The sequence below is a fragment of the Arachis duranensis genome, chromosome 10 (assembly GCF_000817695.3).
Source record: "Arachis duranensis cultivar V14167 chromosome 10, aradu.V14167.gnm2.J7QH, whole genome shotgun sequence".
Taxonomy (NCBI): domain Eukaryota; kingdom Viridiplantae; phylum Streptophyta; class Magnoliopsida; order Fabales; family Fabaceae; genus Arachis; species Arachis duranensis.
This window is the reverse complement of record NC_029781.3, coordinates 80,936,447-80,937,003: the sequence shown is the minus strand read 5'-3', so window position 1 is coordinate 80,937,003 and position 557 is coordinate 80,936,447.

Here is a 557-nt window from a genome sequence, read left to right as displayed (position 1 = left end):
TACTGTCATGCCTCCCTTCTTGGGGACAACTTGGACAGGGCTCACCTAGGGGCTATCAGAAATGGGATAAATAATCCCAGCCTCTAGTAATTTAGTGACCTCTTTCTGCACCACCTCCTTCATGGCTAGATTTAGCCGCCTTTGTGGTTGAACCACTGGTTTGGCATTATCCTCCAATAGGATCTTGTGCATGCATCTTGCTGGGCTAATGCCCTTATGATCACTTATGGACCACCCAAGAGCTGTCTTGTGTGTCCTTAGCACTTGAATCAGTGCTTCCTCTTCCTGTGGATTTAAAGCAGAGCTTATGATCACTGGAAAAGTGTCACCCTCTCCCAGAAATGCATATTTCAGGGATGGTGGTAATGGCTTGAGCTCTGGTTTAGGAGGCTTATCTTCCTCCTGAGGAATTTTCAGAATTTCTTTTATTTCCTTTAGTTCCTCCAGATTAGGCTGAACATCTTTAAAGATGTCATCTAGCTCTGATTCAAGACTTTCAGTCATATTGACCTCCTCCACCAAAGAGTCAATAATATCAGTGCTCATGCAGTCATTTG